This window comes from Bos taurus, chromosome 28, assembly GCF_002263795.3.
Source record: "Bos taurus isolate L1 Dominette 01449 registration number 42190680 breed Hereford chromosome 28, ARS-UCD2.0, whole genome shotgun sequence".
Classification (NCBI taxonomy): domain Eukaryota; kingdom Metazoa; phylum Chordata; class Mammalia; order Artiodactyla; family Bovidae; genus Bos; species Bos taurus.
The window spans coordinates 40,327,866-40,350,532 of NC_037355.1; positions in this window are offsets into that span (position 1 = coordinate 40,327,866).

Below are 22,667 nucleotides of genomic sequence, written 5' to 3' on the forward strand. Positions count from 1 at the left end.
TACTTTCTATTTATTTGTGTTATCTTCAATTTCTTTCAACAGTTTTTGGGGTTTTTTATAGTTTTCACATTATAGGGGTTTTTTTACCTCCTTGGTTAAATTCTTCGGTATTTTATTCTTTTTGATGCAATTGTAAATGGGGTTCTTTTCATAAGTTCTATTTCTGATAGACATGTGTCAAGTGCTGAAGATCATGTGATCGTGTGACAGAGTTTGTTCAGAGTAACAGTTACAGCTGAGGCACTCAGTGTCCCTGTTTTGCATGAGAAGTGTTTTGTTGTCTCCTGGAAACTCTAGACTTCACCTGTGTCTACACTGGAAAGATGATGGAATCAAACAGGAAGACTTAACCTATTGACAGCAAGCAGGCTTACCTGAGGGATATATTAGTCAAAATATATAAAATTTGGTCTTGCATAGGAATTGGGTAAGATAGTGACTTGAGCAAAGGTATCTTGCCTCTATCTCCATTGATTTCATCAGAAAGATTGATATACAATGAAAAGGGAGAAAAAAAATTTAATCAGGCTTGGGTTACAATCAAAAATGAAAAGTGAACTTGAGGGATTTCTAAATTCAACCTTATTTTCAACCATGGGAAAATAAAGAGGCATGCCTGAAAGTCTAGAGAGGCATCGAATAGGCTGATAAGGCAGAGTCAATGAGAGAACTGGTCCATAAACACACTTCAAAAATTAAATCTGACAAAATCTTCTTGTCTGATTGGGATTTGCAGATGCCGAGTGAATGATGGGGGACTGGTTGTGGAATCCTATCTTGAATCTAGCACTGGAGGGAAAAGAGTGAGCACAGCCACAGGGGAAGCACAGCCGTCCTCCTGAGACTGAAGTCTGTCTGACACGGGAGGCAAGAGATCCCTGACAGAGCTCCACTCGCCAGCCATCATGAGGACGAGAAGCAAGTCTGCAACCGGCCTCAGCCTCAGCCAGCTGTCTTCCTCCTCCGTTCCTTTTTTATCTAAACAGGCAGTATTTGAAAATAATTGAATGCGTGACCTCAGGCTTGGGAGCTTGGAGAAAGTGGCCAGCGCCGCCAACCTGGGTTCTTCCCTGATAGAGTGAAGAGCAACACAGCAAAAGGAGCTCTGGTGCAGAAGGCATGAAAGATGAGGGTTCCATCGCTGGGTTGGGAAGGTCCCTGGAGAAGGGAATGCAACCCATTCCGTAATTCTCACCTGGGAAATCCCATGACAGAGGAGCCTGGTGGGCTATAGTCCATGGGGCTGCAGAGTCGGACACGACTGAGCGACTGAAAAACAGCAACAATCCTCCCAGCTATAGAGTCCATTTCAGAAGACATGAGAATCAGGTTTCTCGTTCTCAGAAGCATGAGAACCATGCTATTACAAGCACCACCTCCTTCTCCTGTTCCATCCATATCAAGATTTCTGCCCTGTCCATGTCCTTCTCTGTGTCCTGACTGCATGGAGCTTCTAGAACTCTGCATCCCTTTACACTGCCAGGAGGAAGTAGGAGTAACAGTTTGGTCCCAGGACAGTCGGCCTCATCACTGAGCCTCCAGCTCCAGCTCCCCAGTAAGTGCCCGAATGCAACATTAAGCTCTTCAGTCAATGGCTGGTATTGTCATGGGCACCTGGTAAGCTTTATGAGCCTTTATGGTACTGGATACATAATAAATAATAATATACTGCTAGATGATTACTGTATGACTGCCGCTATGATGAACCGTTCAGGAGGAAGTAATAACCATGAGCAAACAGAAAAGCAAACAAAGAAACAATCTGTTGTGCTGCACCTAAAAATAAATCTAGGAACACAGAGAGATTCATCAGGGGTTGAAATATTTTGTTGACAAAGCCACAGGGATAATAGGTGTATTTAGTGTGCCCTTCTGAGCACAGCTTCCCTGGGCCATGCTAGCCCACCTTCCTGCGGCTCTTACAGCCACATGAAGGCAAAGTGGACCACTTGGGGTTAGACATACATTGATCTCTTGTCAGCCCTTGTGACCTGAGGCAATGACTCAGATGCTTTATGTCCAGGGAATCTGGTTTCATTCTGACTCCTGAAGGCCAGGAGTTGAGTGCTCAGAATAATGGGATGCTTGCTCCTTTAACAGACCCTAGTCTCTCTCTCTCTACACACACACACACACACACACACACACATACACCCTGGCCTCTAATTCCTTCTTTTTAAATTCCCATACTTGTTAGAGGGACTTGAGAGGAGGGACCAGTAGGTCATAGCTTCTGTCCCAGTAAGAGAGTCTTGCCTGATGTCTGAATGCCTGATAGCAGGAAAGCACTCAGTGCCAAAGACTGAACTCTGTTAAAACTGACGGATACACTGTATGATTCCACTTGTAGAATAACCTTGAAATGACCACCAATTGTAGTGATGCAGAATAAATCAGTGACTACCCAGGGTTAGAGTTGGGGTGTAGCCTGGAGGTGTTTCTTTTCTTTTTTTTTTTTTTTTTGTAGTGATAGAAGAGTTCTGTATCTTCCTTGTGGTGGTAACACAAGTGTTGGAATTTCATAGCACTATACACCACCACCAGCAACAAAGATATGATGAAAACCAAGCAGGGTCTGTAGTTTAACTGATAGCATCATGCCACTGCCAATGTCCTGGTTTTGAAATGCACTGTGATATGTTATCACTGGGGAAATGTGGAGAAGCATGCACAGAAATTCCCTGTATTATTTTTGCAACTTCTGTGAGCCTAAAGTTAGTTTCCAAGAAAAAGCCAAAACTCTGCAAAAAAAAAAAAAAATTTTTTTTTTACAAAACATCATGGGAGAGATTCCAGTTCTGTTAAGTGGAATAACTATACTTCCCACTGCTATGACTACCATGCCTGTAGGAACTACTTTAGGATTTGGAAAGTAAGTAGTAGCAAGTAGATCAGGAAAGAAGATCAGAATTCCAAATAACATCAAAACAGCAGTGAGTCTGCATGTTTTTTTCCTCCAGGATCCATTGGCCTAAACTCAATTCAAATGAAAACCTAAAGGTGGCAATCAGCTCTAAGAGAGACCCCCCCTTTCTGGCTCTGGGAGCTGTGAGGGAATTCTGAAATCTCAAAGAGAATGTGGAAATCCCAGGTTTTGTTTTATTTGTTTATTTTATTTATTTATTTATTTTATTTATTTTCCCATCTCTGGCAACTTATGCCCAGCCTCTAAGCATTAACACCGTGATGGCTGCAAAGACCTCTGCAGTAAGTTGGGTTGGGATCCCAAGAGTGTGGAGTGAATCAGCATTTTCTTTTCATGTGCTCCTTACACGTGACCCCAAACATAGCTGCAGTCTTGGAAGCACAGGGGAGAGCAGGGAAGATGAAGCCACAGCACTTATGTCTGGAGGACAGAAACCAAGAGTGCCACGAGCCCTTTGGAATCTGTTAAAACTGACGGACATACTGCACATGGTAAACTGTGAAGAGGAAGTGTGTTGAGAAAACAAGCCTATAAGGTTGTGTAAGAGCTAGTCTTCAAGCCACACACACGTGGATCTGATTCTACTGAGCAGAAAAAAAAAATTTAAGAACCCAACCAACACAAAGACACTTGCCTAGGCCCAGACTGACCTCGGGGTGGCGCCCACCTGGGGCAAAACTGAACGGCACTGCAAGGCACTGAACGCTGAACTGAGCCTGGATCCACAGTCAACCAAAGGCAGCATGAACCTTGTAGTCTGAAGCCAACCAGGTCAACTGACTGCTGAAAGAACAATGCCAACAGTTTCCATAGAATTTAAATAAGACCCAGAGGTACACACATGATTTTCAGAATAGCAGGAAACAGTCCAAAATCACTTCTCTTCCAAAAAACCAGGAAACTCCAATTTGCATGGAAAAGATAAATAACAGGTACAAGTGCCAGTATGACACGGATGCAGCTATTATGGAAGTAGCATCACAAGCAAGAATAAGTACCCCAGAGTGGAAAAACAGAAAGCCAGCAAAGAACTAGAAAATGTGAAGAAGAGACAAATAGAAATGCTAGAGCTGAAAAATATACTAACCAAATTTTAAAACTCACTGGATGGGTTCAACAGTAACAACAAAGAGAGAAGAGATAACAAAAGCAAACAGAAATCCAGGGAACTGTGTGACAGCAACATAAGACTTAACATGTATGTTATGGGAACTCTAGACCTGGAGGAGAAAAAGCACAGTTTGAAATAAGTATTTGAAGAAGAAATGGCTGAAGGCTTTCCAGTTTCATCAAAAGATGCAAACCTATATAGCCAAAGTTAGTGAAGCTTAACCAGGATAAACCCAAACAACTCCCTACTCACATTATAATCAAACTGCTAAAAATGAAGAGACGAAGAAAAAAATCACGAAATAATCAGAGGAAACCAACATGTTACCTTTAAAGAAATTTATTTCAAATGACTGCAGATCACTCATCAGAACGCATGAAACCAGAAAATGCCACAACATTTTTAAACTTATGAAGAAGAGATCTATTGACCAAAAATCCTGTACACAGTAAAACTATCCTCTGGATACAAAATGACATACATATATTCCAACACGAAAGAAAATGAAAGCAATTTGTTGTTAGCAGACCTGCACACAAAGAATAGCAGACCAAAGTTTTTCATACAGAAGGGAACTGATATCAGAAGGAAACCTGGAACGTTAGGAATGAAGGAAGAGCCACAGAAGTGGTAAATAACTATTAATGATAAACTATTCTTTTCTTCTCAATTTTAAAAATATTGATAATATTCAGTTGCTAAAAACAAAAAATATGATCACTGTATGATGAGGTTTTTTTTTAATGTAACTGTAAAATGTAAGACAATTACAACATAAAAGACAGAAACTTACAATTCCACTTGATGAGATAAAATTATTAGGAGTCAATGAAAGTCAAAAAGTGTACTGTGATTATGAGAATAGGTAAGCTAAAATATAATAAAAATGTAAAATTTACCCAATGAAGGCAAGGAGGGACAAACGGAAATGAAAAACTAGAGGAAACATTCAGAAAACAGAAAAAAATACTAGATCTAAATCAAAACCTATCAATAATTATGTTCCATACAATTGATCTAAACACAGCAATTACATGAAAATATGGGTTCTGTTTGTCTGTTTTGCCACTTGCAGCATTACGAGCGGACGTGGAATGCATGATGCTACGGGAAATAAGTAAGACAGGGAAAGACATACACTGTATGATATCATTACATGTGGAATCTAAAAAACACAACAAACGTGCATATGACAGGAAGGAGGCAGACTCAGATGAAGGTAACAGAATAGTGGCAGTGGTTACCGGTGGGGAGAAGAAAGAGGGAGGGGCAACTAAGGGGTAATGGATAAGCAGATACAAATGGCAATGTATAAAATAAGCTACAAGGATAAATAGTACGACACAGGGAATATAGTCAATAATTAATAATAACTATAAATGGATTATAACCTTTAAAATTTTTGAATCACTATATTGAACACTTGTAACATACAGTATTGTATATCAACTATACTTAAATTTAAAAAAACCTATTAAATACATGCTGCCTACAACAAACTCACTTCAAATATAACAATATAGGAAAATTAAAAATAAAACGGATGGGAAATTACTTCTATGCAAAGGTTAACATGAAGAGAGCTAAAGTGGCTGTATTAATATCAGACAAAGACTTTGGAACACAGAAAATTATCAGGGATTAAGAGAACTATTGCACGTTAATCAATTATTCAATTCACAAAAAACAATTATACTCAATATCACAGTAATCCAAGTCTATGCCCCAACCAGTAACGCTGAAGAAGCTGAAGTTGAATGGTTCTATGAAGACCTACAAGACCTTTTAGAACACCCAAAAAAGATGTCCTTTTCATTATAGGGGACTGGAATGCAAAAGTAGGAAGTCAAGAAACACCTGGAGTAACAGACAAATTTGGCCTTGGAGTACAGAATGAAGCAGGGCAAAGGCTAATAGAGTTTTGCCGAGAAAATGCACTGGTCATAGCAAACACCCACTTCCAACAACAGAAGAGAAGACTCTACACATGGACATCACCAGATGGTCAACACCGAAATCAGATTGATTATGTTCTTTGCAGCCAAAGATGGAGAAGCTCTATACAGTCAACAAAAACAAGACCAGGAGCTGACTGTGGCTCAGATCATGAACTCCTTATTGCCAAATTCAGACTTAAATTGAAGAAAATAGGGAAAACCACTAGACCATTCAGGTATGACCTAAATTAAATCCCTTATGATTATACAGGGGAAGTGAGAAATAGATTTAAGGGCCTAGATCTGATAGATAGAGTGCCTGATGAACTATGGAATGAGGTTCGTGACATTGTACAGGAGACGGATCAAGACCATCCCCATGGAAAAGAAATGCAAAAAAGCAAAATGGCTGTCTGGGGAGGCCTTACAAATAGCTGTGAAAAGAAGAGAAGTGAAAAGCAAAGGAGAAAAGGAAAGATATAAGCATCTGAATGCAGAGTTCCAAAGAATAGCAAGAAGAGATAAGAAAGCCTTCCTCAGCGATCAATGCAAAGAAATAGAGGAAAACAACAGAATGAGAAAGACTAGAGATCTCTTCAAGAAAATTAGAGATACCAAGGGAACATTTCATGCAAAGATGGGCTCGACAAAGGACAGAAATGGTATGGACCTAACAGAAGCAGATGATATTAAGAAGAGATGGCAAGAATACACAGAAGAACTGTACAAAAAAGATCTCCACAACCCAGATAACCATGATGGTGTGATCACTGACCTAGAGCCAGACATCCTGGAATATGAAGTCAAGTGGGCCTTAGAAAGCATCACTATGAACAAAGCTAGTGGAAGTGATGAAATTCCAGTTGAACTATTTCAAATCCTGAAAGATGATCCTGTGAAAGTGCTGCACTCAATATGCCAGCAAATTTGGAAAACTCAGCAGTGGCCACAGGACCGGAAAAGGTCAGTTTTCATTCCAATCCCAAAGAAAGGCAATGCCAAAGAATGCTCAAACTACCGCACAATTGTACTCATCTCACATGATAGTAAAGTAATGCTCAAAATTCTCCAAGCCAGGCTTCAGCAATATGTGAACCCTGCAATTCCTGATGTTCAAGCTGGTTTTAGAAAAGGCAGAGGAAACAGAGATCAAATTGCCAATATCCGCTGGATCATCAAAAAAGCAAGAGAGTTCCAGAAAAACATCTATTTCTGCTTCATTGACTATGCCAAAGCCTTTGACTGTGTGGATCGCAATAAACTGTGGAAAATTCTGAAAGAGATGGGAATACCAGACCACCTGACCTGCCTCTTGAGAAATCTGTATGCAGGTCAGGAAGCAACAGTTATATCTGGACATGGAACAACAGACGGGTTCCAAATAGGAAAAGGAGTACGTCAAGGCTGTATATTATCACCCTGCTTATTTAACTTATATGCCGAGTACATCATGAGAAGCGCTGGACTGGATGGATGAGTCTCAGTGAACTCCAGGAGTTGGTGATGGACAGGGAGGCCTGGCGTGCTGTGATTCATGGGGTCACAAAGTGTCAGACACGACTGAGTGACTGAACTGAACTGATGTACCTAGGAACAGAGCATCAATATGCAAAAACTGACAGAAATTAAAGGAGAATAAAAACATTCACAATTATATTTAGAGAATTTAACATATACCACTCAGTAACAGATAGAAGTAGTAGACAGACTATTAGGAAGGATGCTGAAGAAATGAACAACACCATCAACCAACTGATCTAATTGTGTTTATGGAACACTCCACCCAGCAGCAGCAGAATGTACATTCTTCTAAAGTCCACATGGATTGTTCACCAAGATTGTCAATATTCTGGTCATAAAACAAACTTTAACAAAGTCCAAATAATTAAATCCTACAAATTATGTTTTCAGGTCTTAAAGGAATTAAATTAGAAATCAATAATGGCTAACTGGAAAATCTTCAGACATCTAAATATCAAACAATACACTTCTAAATAATCCATGGGTCAAAGAAGGAGCACTGAAGTAAATTATAAAGAAGAAAAACAAAAACAAAAAGCTGAACTTAGAGAAAATAAAAATTCAGATATTAAGTCTGGGTGCAATTTGAGCAATGCTTGCAATGAAATTCATAGCAATAGCTTTTGTTAGAAAATAAGAAAGGTCTCAAGTCAATAATTCATGCTTCTAAGTTAAGAACTGAGAAAAAGAAAAATGATATAAGCCTAAAGTAGCATAAAGAAGATAAAAGAGAGTAAACTTCAATAAAACTAAAAGCTAAAAAATAAAAATCAATGTAACCAAATATTGATTCTATAGGTGGATACAATTCAATATACAAAAGACATTAATTCTTCCCAACTTGATCTGTAAGTTAATATAATACTAACAAAAAATTCGGCAAAAAATAATGTAGATTTAGACAAGCTGATTGTAAAATTTACATGAAAATGTTAAAAAAAAAAACTTGAATAGCATAACACTTTTGATCAAGTATCAAGCATTTGGAGAAATCACACTATCTAAATTTAAGACTTGCTATAAATCTATAGTAACCAAGAAATCGTGGTGTTGGTGAAGGATAAACACATATATCAATGAAACAGAACAGTGTCTAGAAGTAGACCGTCACACATATGGCCAATTGATATTTGGCCATATCAGATCAGGTCAGATCAGTTGCTCAGTCATGTCTGACTCTTTGCAACCCCATGAATCGCAGCACGCCAGGCCTCCCTGTCCATCACCAACTCCTGGAGTTCACTGAGACTCACGTGCATCGATCTCCTTCAGAATGGACTGGTTGGATCTCCTTTCAGTACCTTGGACTGAGTCTTCTCCAACACCACAGTTCAAAAGCATCAATTCTTCGGCGCTCAGCCTTCTTCACAGTCCAACTCTCACATCCATATACAAACATGCAAAAAGTAACTGAAGGGAAAAAGACATTCTTTTTCAACAAATAGTGTTAGAACTATCTGATATATGTAGACAAAAATATAAACCTTAACCTACATCTCACATCTTATGCAAAAATTAATTCAGAATTGTTTATACATCTAAAGATATGATGCAAAACTATAAATATTTTAGGAGAAAAGCTTCATAACCTGGGGCTATACAAAGAATTAGAATTCTCAGACATGACACCAAAAACCTAAGACATAAAAAAAAATTTTTTTTTGATAAATTAAACCATCAAACTTAACAACTTTTGCTTTGCACAAGGCACTATCAGAAGAATGAAAAAAGCAAGCTGCCAACTGGGGACATTTCTAAATCATATATCTGACAAAAGACTTCTAATAATAATAAAGAACTATCAATACTCAGAGTGAAAAAAAAACATTTTTTTGAAATGGGCAAAATATGTTGACAGACACTTAATCAAAGATGTATGGATGACAAATAATCATATGAAAAGATATTCAACATGATTAGCTAGTGAATGCAAATTAAAATCATGATGAAACAAAATTGCCATCCACTGAATGTCCAAACTAAAAATTATTGACTATGCCAAGCACTGGAGAAGAAGTGGAACAGCTGCATCTCACATACATTGCTGGTAGGAATATAAAATTATTCAGCCACTATAGAAAATTGATCAGTAGTTTCTTCAAGAGTTTATCATGTACTTACCATGGCCCAGCAATTTCACTTCTCGGTATTGAACCCAGAGAAATGCAAATTTATGTTCACATAAACCTGTATGTGGGTATTTACAGCAGCTTTACTCTTAATCACCAAACACTGAAAATAACCCAAATGTCTCTCAAATAAAGAATGAATAAACAAATTATGCTAAATCCATACCATGGAATATTCCTCAGCCAAAATAAGGAACAACTATTCATACTCATTTAAAAAAGGATGATCCTCCAAAGCCATTATGCTGACTGATAGAAGCCAATCTCAAAAGGCTATATATCATATGATTGCATTCATCTGATATTCACAAAAAGGAAAAATTACTGTGCTGGAAATAGATTGGTGGTTGCCAGACATAAGTGCATAAGAAATGTGAATAAAAGGAGAAAACATAAGGAAGTTTATTTATTTTTTTGAGTGATGGAATTGTTCCATATGCTGATTATTGTGCTGGTTACAAAAATCTACACATGTATTAAATTCATAGAAATGACATTAATCAGGATGGTATGATATTGGCAAAAGAAAAGACAAATAAATCCATGGAGCAGAATGGAAAGCCAAGAAATTGACCTACACAAATAGAATCTATCAAACTTTGAAAAAAGAGCAAAGGAAATTCAATAGAGAAAAGATAGTCTTTTCAACAAATGTTGATGGAACAGCTGGACATCCACACACAAAAATATTAATCTAGACACAGGCCTTACACCTTTAACCAAATTTAATTGAAGATGGACAATAGGTTTAAATATAAATGCAAAGGGCTTCCCTGGTGGCTCAGTGGTGAAGAGTCTGCCTGTCCATGCAGGACACACAGATTCATTCAATCCCTGATCCAGGAAGACCCCACATGCCACAAAACAACAGCCCGTATGCCACAACTATTGAGCCTCTGCTCTAGAGCCCAAGATCCACAACTACTGAGTCCATCGGCCACAACCACTAAAGCCCACATGTCATGGAGCCCATGTGAGGCATGGAGAGAAGCCACCTCGATGAGAAGGTGGAGCACCACAGCTGGAGATTGGCTCCTGCTCTACAACTACAGAAAAACCCACACAGCGATGAAGACCCAGCACAGCCAAAAATACATAAATAAGTAAACTTATTTTTTAATGTAAGTGAAAAATTATAAAACTTCTAGAAGTTAACAGAGGAGAAAATCTAGGTGTCTTGAGATTGTCTGACTTTTTAATATGACAGGAAAGCATACTCCATGAAGGAAAAAGTTGATAAGCTAGACTTCATGAAAATGAAAAACATCTACTCTAAGAAATACACTTTTAAGAGAATGGACAAACAAGCCACAAACTGAGACAAAATAATTGCCAAATGCATATCTGATAAAGCACTGGTACCCAAAATATATGAGGCGCTCTTAAGAGAAAAAATAAGAAGACATACAGCTCAATTAAAAAATGGGTAAAGGATCCAAACAGACAAAAAGATAAACAGATGGCAAATAGTCATATGAAAAGTTGTAAAACATTATATATCTTTAGGTAATGGCAAATTAAAATAACAATAAACCACTACACACCAACTAGAATAGCTAACATCCAGAACACTGACATCATATGCTGTGAAGAGGCAGAGCAACAGGAACTCTCAATCATCCCTTAGGAATAACAGTCTAGCACTAGCTTCCAGAGTTAAACACAGTCTTCCCATACAATCCAATATTACCATACAATATCTCTCCTTGCAGTTCCACACAAAAACCTACATATTAATTTCATAACTGTCAAAACTAGGAAAAAACCAAGATATCCTCCTTCAGTAGGTGAATGAATAAATCGGTACATCCAGATAATGGAGTATTATTTAGCACTTAAAAGAAATGGGCTATCAATTCACAAAAAGACATGAAGCTACCTTAAATGCATATTATTAAGTGAAAGAAATCAGTCTGAAAGGGAACGGGCAAAACTATAGACACTAATAAGATTAATGATTTCCAGGGATTAAGGGGAAAGAAGAGATAAATTGGTAGAGAGAAGAGGATTTTTAGGACAGTGAAGATATTCTGTATGATGCTACAATGGTGGCTATATGTCATTATATATTAGTCAAAATCCAAAACCAAATGTGAACTATAAACTATGAAATTACAGAAAACTATGCAAACTGATCACTTGATCACAGGCTTGTCTAATTCAATGAAACTATGAGCCATGTCCAAAATTCTCCAAGCCAGGCTTCAGCAATATGTGAATGTTCAAGCTGGTTTTAGAAAAGGCAGAGGAACCAGAGATCAAATTGTGGAAGAAACACAAGCTGGAATCAAGATTGCCGGGAGAAATATCAATAACCTCAGATATGCAGATGACACCACCATTATGGCAGAAAGTGAAGAGGAACTCAAAAGCCTCTTGATGAAAGTGAAAGTGGAGAGTGAAAAAGTTGGCTTAAAGCTCAACATTCAGAAAACGAAGATCATGGCATCCGGTCCCACCACTTCATGGTAAATAGATGGGGAAACAGTGGAAACAGTGGCAGACTTTATTTTTCTGGGCTCCAAGATCACTGCAGATGGTGACTGCAGCCATGAAATTAAAAGACGCTTACTCCTTGGAAGGAAAGTTATGACCAACCTAGATAGCATATTCCAAAGCAGAGACATTAATTTGCCAACAAAGTTTCGTCTAGTCAAGACTATGGTTTTTCCTGTGGTCATGTATGGATGTGAGAGTTGGACTGTGAAGAAGGCTGAGTGCCAAAGAATTGATGCTTTTGAACTGTGGTGTTGGAGAAGACTCTTGAGAGTCCCTTGGACTGCAAGGAGATTGATCCAACCAGTCCATTCTGAAGGAGATCAGCCCTGGGATTTCTTTGGAAGGAATGATGCTAAAGCTGAAACTCCAGTACTTTGGCCACCTCATGCAAAGAGTTGATTCATTGGAAAAGACTCTGATGCTGGGAGGGATTGGGGGCAGGAGGAAAAGGGGATGACAGAGGATGAGATGGCTGGATGGCATCACTGACTCGATGGACGTGAGTCTGAGTGAACTCCGGGAGTTGGTGATGGACAGGGAGGCCTGGCATGCTGCGATTCATGGGGTCTCAAAGAGTCGGACACGACTGAGCGACTGATCTGATCTGATGAGCTGTGTCATGTAGGGCCACCTAAGATGGATGGATCATGGTGGAGAGTTCTGACAAAACGTGGTCCACCGGAGAAGGGAATGGCAAACCACTTCAGTATTCTTGCCTTGAGAACCCCATGAACAGAATGAAAAGGCAAAAAGTTATGACACTTAAAGATGAACTCCCCAGGTCTGTAAGTGTGCAATATGCTACTGGAGAAGAGTAGAGAAATAGCTCCAGAAAGAATGAAGAGATGGAGCCAAAGTGAAAACAAAATCCAGTTTTGGATGTGACTGGTGATGAAAGTAAAGTCCAATGCTGTAAAGAACAATATTGCATAGGCACCTGGGATGTTAGATCCATGAATGAAGGTAAAACTGGAAGTGGTCAAACAGGAAAAGGCAAGAATGAACATCAACATTTTAAGAATCAGTGAACTAAAATGGACTGGAAAGGGCAAATTTAATCCAGATGCCCATTATATCTGCTAATGTGGGAAAGAATCCCTTAGAAGAAACAGAGTAGCCCTCATAGCCAACAAGAGTCCAAAATGCAGTACTTGGGTGCAATCTCAAAAAGGACAGAATGATCTCTGTTCATTTCCAAGGGAAACTATTCAATATCATAGTAATTCAATTCTATTCTGCAACCATTAATGCCAAAGAAGCTGAAGTTGAAGAGTTCTATGAAGACCTAGAGACCTCCTAGAACTAACACCAAAAAAAAAAAAAAAGATGCCCTTTTCATCATAGGGGACTGGAACGCAAAAGGAGGAAGTCAAGAAATACCTGGAGTAACAGGCAAGTTTGGCCTTGGAGTACAAAATGAATCAGGGCAAAGGCTAACAGTTTTGCCAAGAGAATGCACTGGTCATAGTAAACACTCTCTTCCAACAGAGATAACTCTACACATGGACATCACCAGATGGTTAATACCGAAATCAGATCAATTATATCCTCTGCAGTTGAAGATGGAGAAGCTCTATACAGTGAGCAAAAACAAGACTGGGAACTGATTGTGGCTCAGATCATGAACTCCTTATTGCCAAATTCAGACTTAAATTGAACAAAGTAGGGAAAGGCACTAGACCATTCAGATATGACCTAAATCAAATCCCTTACTGTTATACAGTGGAACTGACAAATAGATTCAAGGGAATAGATCTGATAGACAGAGTGCCTGAAGAACTATGGACGGAGGTTCGTAACATGGTACAGGAGGTGGTGATCAACCCATCCTCAAGAAGAAGAAATGCAAAAAGACAAAATGAGAAGGCCTTGCAAATAGCTGAGAAAAGAAGAGAAGCTAAAGGCAAAGGAGAAAGATATATCCATCTGAATGGAGAGTTCCAAAGAATAGCAAGGAGAGATAAGAAAGCCTTCTTGAGCGATCAATGCAAAGAAACAGAGGAAAACAACAGAACAGAAAAGACTAGAGAGCTCTTCAAGAAAAGCAGAAACACCAAGGGAATATTTCATACAAAGATGGGCACAATAAAGGACAGAAATGGTATGGACCTAATAAAAGCAGCAAATATTAAGAGGTGGCAAGAATACACAGAAGAACTATACAAAAAAGATCTTCATGACCCAGATAACCAGGATGGTGTGATCACTCACCTAGAGCCAGACGTCTTGGAGTGTGAAGTCAAGTGGGCCTTAGGACGCATCACTATGAACAAAGCTAGTGGAGGTGATGGAATTCCAGTTGAGCTATTTCAAAGAAACATGTATATTATCATATGTGAAACAGATCGCCAGTCCAGGTTTGATGCATGAGACAGGGTGCACAGGGCTGGTGCATTGGGATGACCCTGAGGGATGGGATGGGGAGGGAAGAGGGAGGGGGGTTCAGGATGGGGAACACATGTACATCCATGGCTGATTCATGTCAATGTATGGTAAAACCACTACAATACTGTAAAGTAATTAGTCTTCAATTAAATAAATTTTTAAAAATAAAATAATTAAATAAATTAAAAAAAGATGATGCTGTGAAAGTGCTGCACTCAGTATGCCAACAAATTTGGAAAACTGGGCAGTGGCCACAGAACTGGAAAATGGCAGGTTTCATTCCAATCCCAAAGAAAGGCAATGCCAAATACTGTTCAAACTACCACACAATTGCACTCATCTCACACGTTAGCAAGTAATGCTGAAAATTCTCCAGTCTAGGCTTCAATAGTACGTGAACTTCTAGATGTTCAAGCTGGATTTAGAAAAAGCAGAGGAACCAGAGATCAAATTGCCAACATCCACTGGATCATTGAAAAAGCAAGAGTTCCGGAAAAACATCTACTTCTGCTTCACTGACTACTCTAATGCCTGTGACTGTGTAAATCACAACAAACTCTAGAAAATTCTTAAAGAGATAGGAATACCACACTACCTTACCTGCCTCCTGAGAAATGTGTATTCAAGTCAAGAAGCAACAGTTAGAACCAGACATGGAACAACAGACTGGCTTCAAATTGGGAAAGGAGCACGTCAAGGGTGTATATTGTCATTTTGCTTATTTAACTTATATGCGGAGTTCATTATGTGAAATGCCCAGCAGGATGAGGCACAAGCTGAATTCAAGATTGCAGGGAGAAATATCAATAACCTCAGATATGCAGATGATACCATCCTTATGGCAGAAAGTGAAGAGGAACTAAAGAGCTTCTTGATGAAAGTGAAAAAGGAGAGTGAAAAAGTTGGCTTAAAACTCAACATTCAAAAAATGAAGATCATGGTATCTGGTTCCATCACTTCATGGCAAATAGATGGGGATAGAGTGGAGACAGTGACAGGCTTTATTTTTTTAGGCTCCAAAATCACTGCAGATGGTGACTGCAGCCATGAAATTAAACGATGCTTGCTCCTTGGAAGAAACGCTATGATCAACCTAGACAGCATATTAAAAATCAGACATTACTTTGCCAACAAAGGTCTGTCTAGTCAAAGCTAAGGTTTTTCCAGTATCATGTATGGATGTGAAAGTTGGACCATAAAGAAAGCTGACAGCCAAAGAATTGATGCTTTTGAACTGTGGTGTTGGAGAGGACTCTTGAGAGTCCTTTGGAGAGCAAGGTGATCCAACCAGTCAATCCTAAAGGAAATCAGTCCTGGATATTCATTGGAAGGACTGAGGCTGAAGCTGAAGCTCCAATACTTTGGCCACCTGATGTGAAGAACTGACTCATTGGAAAAGACCCTGATGCTGGGAAAGATTAAATGCAGGAAGAGACGGGGATGACAGAAGATGAAATAGTTGGATGGCATCACTGACTAGATGGACATGAGTTTGAGCAAGCTCCGGGAGTTGGTGATGGACAGGGAAGCCTGGCATGTTGCAGTACACGGGATCACAAAGAGTTGGAGACGAGTGATCAAATAAACTGAACTGAATCAAATTTGGATTATGATATATCAATGGAGGTTAATCAAATGTAACAAACATACCACCCTGGTGCAGGATGTTGATAAAAGGGAAGGTTGTGCATGTATAGGGACAGGAAGTATACAGGAACTCTCTATAGCTTCCCCTCAGTTTTGCTGTGAACTTAAAACTACCCTAAAACTAAAGTCTAGGAGTTACTCAATTTTCCTGGATCTCTCCTGTGTATACTGGTGTTGTACATGTTATTAAACTTAGTGTTTTTCTCCTGTAAAAAAGAAACAAGAAACCCCACAAAAGTCTATTTTACAAAGAACAATAATTTATGTTCCATACTAATAATGCAACTGGACATGGAACAACAGACTGGTTCCAAATAGGAAAAAGGAGTATGTCAAGTGTATATATTGTCACCCTGCTTATTTAACTTCTATATACAGTACATCATGGGAGAAGGCAACGGCACCCCACTCCAGTAGTCTTGCCTGGAAAATCCCATGGACAGAGGAGCCTAGTAGGCTGCAGCCCATGGGGTCACTAGGAGTCGGACATGACTGAGCGACTTCACTTTCACTTTTCACTTTCATGCATTGGAGAAGGAAATGACAACCCACTCCAGTGTTCTTGCCTGGAGAATCCCAGGGACGGGAGAGCCTGGTGGGCTGCCGTCTCTGGGGTCGCACAGAGTCGGACACGACTGAAGCGACTTAGCAGCAGCAGAGTACGTCATGAGAAACGCTGAGCTGGAAGAAGCACAAGCTGGAATCAAGATTGCCGGGAGAAATATCAATAACCTCAGATATGCAGATGACACCACCCTTATGGCAGAAAGTGAAGAGGAACTAAAGAGCTTCTTGATGAAAGTGAAAAAGGAGAGTGAAAAAGTTGGCTTAAAACTCAACATTCAGAAAATGAAGATCATGGCATCTGGTCCGATCACTTCATGGGAAATAGATGGGGAAACAGTGGAAACAGTGGCAGACTTTATTTTGGGGGACTCCAAAATCACTGCAGATGGTGACTGCAGCCATGAAATTAAAAGATGCTTACTCCTTGGAAGAAAAGTTATGACCAACCTAGATAGCATATTGAAAACCAGAGACATTACTTTGCCAACAAAGGTCCGTCTAGTCAAGGCTACGGTTTTTCCTGTGGTCATGTATGGATGTGAGAGTTGGACTGTGAAGAAGGCTGAGCACCCAGGAATTGATGCTTTTGAACTGTGGTGTTAGAGAAGACTCTTGAGAGTCCCTTGGACTGCAAGGAGATCCAACCAGTCCATTCTGAAGGAGATCAGCCCTGGGATTTCTTTGGAAGGAATGATGCTAAAGCTGAACCTCCAGTACTTTGGCCACCTCATGTGAAGAGTTGACTCATTGGAAAAGACTCTGATGCTGGGAGGGATTGGGGGCAAGAGGAGAAGGGGACGACAGAGGATGAGATGGCTGGATGGCATCACTGACTCGATGGACGTGAGTCTGAGTGAACTCCGGGAGTTGGTGATGGACAGGGAGGCCTGGCGTGCTGCGATTCATGGGGTCGCAAAGAGTCGGACACGACTGCGAGACTGAACTGAAGTGAGCCTATATTCATTTGGTGCTTAATAGGGATAGTGAAAATATGATATTGACATTGGTCAAAACCTATAGAACTGTACAACACAGAGTGAGTCATGGTGTAAACTATGGGATTTAGTTAATAATAATGTATCAACATGAGTTCATCAATTATAACAAATATATCACATTAATGTAAGATGTTAGTAACCTCATACAGAATCTGGGGTAGAAAGGTAGTATATAGCAATTCTGTAATATCAGCTCAACTTCCTGAAAAGTTAAAACTGCTCTAAAAAATAAATTGCATTAGCTAAAAAGTCACAGAACCATATACTAAAAGAAAAAAATATATTTTACTGTATTAATTATTTAAAATTGAAAATAAAAGCAACCTAGGTAGGAAAAAAAAAAAAAAAAAACAACCTAGGAATACAATGCCAGGGTAATGGTTATATGTGCCTATGGGCAAATCCACTCAGTCATCATTCAACAAATATTTATTTAGAGCCCCATGGACTTTGAAATTAAAGTTAAACCTCTACTCAGAGTACTGGTATTTATTCTTCGTTTTCTTTCACTTAATCAGTGTCAGTTAATCTCCATCTTCCGAGACTCTCCAGTCCTGTGAAGCTTTTTACCACTTTTCATAGTCAGCTTAGATTTTTCTGGCTGATCATTTTCTCCTCTTTCTTGGCATTATCTTTGCCTCTCTTGTCCTTCTGTCAAACCTACCTGGCAATTGTATGACTATCCAGCTACTTCCCTTCTTCACCTCCACACATAGGACACTGCCCCTGCTAGAGAAAACTCCCGTAGGTTACCACTGGGATGCTGCTCATTGTAGCATATCTGATTTCAAGGAAGCTTCCAGCACCACTCAATATTCATGTTTTATTTGTGTGTGTGATATCTTATTCCATAACAGTAATTTAAAACTTTCTCCATTTAAAAATATCTGGCCGTACCATCCTGCTTTCCCTCAGCAGTTGGCATTTCATTGAAAACACAATAGGAATCAGTACATGAGATCTACCAGAAATTCCCACTACTAATTAAAATAGAAGCCTTATCCTCCAGGTCTGCTCTTGCTTCTGGAAACCTCATCCTATTAATTACTCCTCTCTCTGTTATCATTCTACTATTTTCAAAGTATCCTTTTTGACAAAATTTCTCCCCAAAGCATTTACACTTCATCAAATCTTTTCCAGTTTTGGGAAAAAAAAATCATGTTCAGATAAACATGAGAGCAACTATCTTATTCTCTCTTCTTATTGATAACCATCAACTGCCATTAAGAGATAAATCCTCACTTTTCACTCACTTCTCTCTGATCCTTTTCCATTAAAAAAAAATGTACTCAGAAAGGTATTAATGAACTGTTTGATGCCAAATCTAATGGGCACTTTTTATCTTTATTTTCCTTGATCTCTTCTTAGCACTTAAAATTTCCTCCCTTGGTGTCTCTGATTTAATACACTTACTCTATTGCTCATTTCTATTCGTTTTTTCCTTTATAACCTGTGTTGTCAGCTTTTATTCTTTTATCATTCACCTAAATGATGGTCTTCATACTCTGTATGTGATCTCTGAACAGCCTTCTTTACTCCTATACATTTAATTAGGAATCTTAACTTCAGTGTAGTTCTCTCCTGAATTTCATTTTTACAGCCAACTTCCTAACAGTTGCCTCTAGTTATAATTCCAACAGTACCTCAAAATTAAAAATGGAATTCATTGTCCTCTCTCTTGCAATAGTCCCTGTCTTAATTTTCTATCCAATCAACCAAGTCTAAATTCTGGGTCATCCCTAACATATTCCTCTCTTTAACTACTCACATCCAATCAAGTCCTAAGCCCTGTTGGTTGTACCATCTAAATATCTCTTGAATGTTACATATTTCTCTCCAATGTCAATCATAACCCAAGTAAACCCACCATCATATCTCATATGAATAATGCATGTAGTCCTTTAACGTGTCTCTTGCCTTCAATTCTGTCCACTTCTCATGTCTTTTTAAACAGAGCAACCAAGGCTACCTTTCTCAAGCAAGTTTCTGATTAAATCATGCCTCTGCTTAAAATACTTCAATGACTCCTCCTGCATTTAGACTGAACTTTTGTCTCCTTAGCAGAGTTGACAATCTTCCACAATTTGACCCCATCCTGATTTAGTTTTCACCACTTCCCGTTCACACTGTGCTTCCCAATCAACCTGAATGGTGCGTACTTTCCACAGTTCGCTGCTGTATTCCACATCTCCAGGCCTTGGAGAATGGTACCCCTACTCTCCCCACTGTGGAATGCTCCTGAACTCTTTTTTTTTTTTTTTAACCACACTAGCTTCTATTTATCCTTTATTACTAGTTAAGATACCACCTTCTATAGACATCTGTTTCTGGGATAAGTGTTGCCCAATATCATGTATTTATGTCTATCACGTACTTCGTCATGATATAACAGGTGGTTATTTGCCTGATCTCACGTTGGTGGAACTTGAAGGCAGATTTAAAATTCTGGGTCTAATTTTTTGGTTGCACCACTTGGCTTGTGGGATCTTAGTTCCCAGACCAGGGATGGAAACCACGCCTGCTGCAGGGGAAGCGCAGAGTCCTAACCACTGAATTGCCAGGGAATTCCCCAAATTTTGTGTCTTATTGATCTGTAACCGTTTGGCAACCAAGAAGTGTTTAAACAAAACAAAACGAGAAATGTTTAAAGAAAGAAATTGAAAAGTCAATAAGGAGGGGAGTAAGGGAGTGAGGACTACTCAAGTGCATGCCCCCTAAGTTCCTGGCTATGTAAAATTGCATAAACACTATCAGATACTTTGTTCCTGGCATTGTAAGTAATTCCTCTCTAATTTTGAAGCACTGTTTTTAATGTTGTTACATTGCTTCTATAATTAAAACAAAATGAATTTGTGCTCCGCAGATGCCTGACAGGGACTCCTGCTGTGGCAGGGACTGTTCTGTGTTCTCCAGAAGTTACGTTTTCTTCATGGTGCACAAGCAGGACTTCTTAGTCTGTTACTGTAACCATGGGATCAAGTTTCAGCAAAGACAAAGCCATGCTGTGTGCCACTTCAAGGCTCAGTTTCAAAATATCCTCCCACGGTGAGCTCTGTTCTTTCTTCTTGTCTGGAAGGTGACCAGAGAGAACTTCAAGAACCTCGAAAAGGGAAGAACCACAGGATGGAAGAATTCTGGGCTCTTAAGTGATGTCCTGGAAAGCCACCCAACCAAAAACCCCTCAACTGGACTTCACATGAGTGAGAAATTTGTTTATATTTTGATAAATCACTGAGGTTTGAAAAGAGAGAGATAGATAGGCAGGCTTCCCCTGTGGTTCAGTGGTTAAGAATCTGCCTGCAATTCAGGAGACACAGGTTCGATTCCTGGGTTGGGAAGATACCCTAGAGGAGGAAATGGCAAGCTGTTCTAGTATTCTTGCCTGGAAAATCCCATGGAGAGAGGAGTCTGGTGAGCTGCAGTCCATGGGGTCACAAAGATTCGGACACGACTTGGCTACTGAACAACAACAGCGAGGAACCTCAGTCCACTCCAGGATTCTTGCCTGGGGAATTCCACTGACAGAGGAGCCTGATGGGCTGCAGTCCACGGGGTCACAAAGATTCGGACACGACTGAGAGCTTAACACACACACAGACACACACATACACACACACACACACACACATAGTTGTTCAGTTGCCCAGTAGTGTCTGACTGTTTGTGACCCCATGAATTGCAGCACACCAGGCTTCCCTGTCCTTCACTCTCTCCCTGAGTTTGCTCAAACTCATGTCCATTGAGTCAGTGATGCCATCCAACCATCTCATCCTCTGTCACCCCCTTCTCCTCCTGGCCTCTATCTTCCCCAGAATCAGGGTCTTTTCCAATGAGTCAGCTCTTCACATCAGGTGGACAAAGTTTTGGAGTTTCAGCATCATATAAACATAGTAAACAGTTTAATATGGCCCCACCCATAAACCTTGATTTAGGGCACAAGAGAAATTCACCAAACTTGACTCCTATAACTCCAGAATGATTCAACTTATAAATTGTTAAATACATACGTTCTGCATGTACTGTTTCAGCTGAAGCAGACAGTAGAGATGTTATTGGCCATCCTCTCCATGTTACACAAGGAAAGTACTGAGATATAGAAAGGGAAAGGCTGTGTCTGGCGTGGTTGAGTTGTCTTGATTTCAAGTCTCCTAACCCACACAAGAGAATGTCCTGTTTGGAACAGCTTGGTCTCCCTTGATTGTACAGGATGCTGCCTGTGCTCGGGGTGTCTGAATGCAGTCTTCTCCCTTACACCCCCATGGGAATTCTTCTTGAAACTGCCCCTGTGGCTGAGAAGGGTGACCTTTGCAGATAAAGAAGAGTTCTCTGACCAAGAGAATCCAAGGAACTGTACTTCCTTGCCACAACACATTTAAGAATTCCCACTTAATAAAGGATGCTGTAGATTTTGTTTTCTGATAACAGACTCAGAGAAGATCATGGAAAAATAGAATCCCTCATCCACTCCCGGTAGAAGTGTGAAATGAGATGTTATTTGGAGCTGATTAAGAGCTATCTGGGTATACATAGTAGAATTGCATACGTGCACACTCTGTGATCCAGCAATACATGAAGAAAACTCCTGCACAGGTCAAAGAGGACAGGTAAAATGCTGGAAGGGATCCATCACTAGAAGAATGGAAGCAAATATGAGAGGTGAATGCTGGAATGCACACAGCATTCAGGATCACTGCAGAAGATCAGTAGAGAGCAATACAACTAATATTAAGAACAAAATAAATCCTGAGGGAGTAGAGTAAAAATACACCAATGTTTCTGTGTGTGTGTGATACGTAAACTTAAATACATAGGAAACAGCATAAAATACATTTTTATTTTTTATCAAGAAAGTTGTTGCACATAAAGATGTATGCACATTATAACAAAAAAACAAATATTCTTGCTACTCAGCTTAAGAAACAAAACATTACATGTAAAATCCAACTC